Source organism: Cucurbita maxima, unplaced genomic scaffold (assembly GCF_002738345.1).
Source record: "Cucurbita maxima cultivar Rimu unplaced genomic scaffold, Cmax_1.0 Cma_Scf07188, whole genome shotgun sequence".
Classification (NCBI taxonomy): Eukaryota; Viridiplantae; Streptophyta; class Magnoliopsida; order Cucurbitales; family Cucurbitaceae; genus Cucurbita; species Cucurbita maxima.
Window position 1 is genome coordinate 1 of NW_019279203.1, and position 689 is coordinate 689.

The window sequence follows — 689 nt, forward strand, 5'->3', positions numbered from 1 at the left end:
TTTTAAAACATCAAAAATAGTTTTGGTGGGTGTTGTTGGTCTAGGGCAACTACTCTTAGTTACATGAAAAAGATGGAGTGAGTACAAGACTCGGTAAGTTAGCCTAATTGTAAGTAAGTTTTTTTTTTAACCATGTTCATAGTGGGTGCTTGGATACCACACTCTTTTGTTAATGATAGCTTGGTTCTTGTCCGAGAATAGTGGCCCTTAGGTTCTAAGTACATGGTTCTATGTGGTGGAGTACTTTGGAATAAGGTTTGGAATCGGTAATTATTCTTATTTCTTTTCCCTAAGACACTCGGTGGTTGGGAGCAAATCGAACAAAGTGTTCGTCCAAAATTTTTAAAAGGGCCAAACCAAATTCGAACTGGTGACCTCTTGATCTGCAGTCAAATGCTCTACCACTGTGCTATGAACCCATTTTACATGATTTTAGCCTTAGTGACCCCTTCTACCAAGTGTCAGTCCAAAAGTGTAAAACGTGTCTGTCGAAAATAGAAAGGCATAAAAGATAATTCAAACATAGTTCATCTACAAACTACCCAAAGCTATTAAATACAAATTGAAGAAAATAAGAAATAACATAAATAATCTTAAATGTAATTCAACTCCCGAAGATAAAAAGTCTTCAAATTACATTCCAATGTCAAGTGATATTTTATTACAACTCAATTCTTTTCTTGATTTAT

At 34.7% G+C, this 689-nt stretch overlaps 1 non-coding gene across 1 annotated transcript; it reads right to left on the reverse strand.

Annotated features, from left to right (window-relative positions):
- Window positions 1-347: 347 nt before the first annotated feature.
- On the reverse strand, window positions 348-419 carry TRNAC-GCA. Its single transcript has one exon. It is a non-coding gene; the product is annotated as a tRNA-Cys (tRNA).
- Between the last annotated feature and the right edge of the window lie 270 nt (window positions 420-689).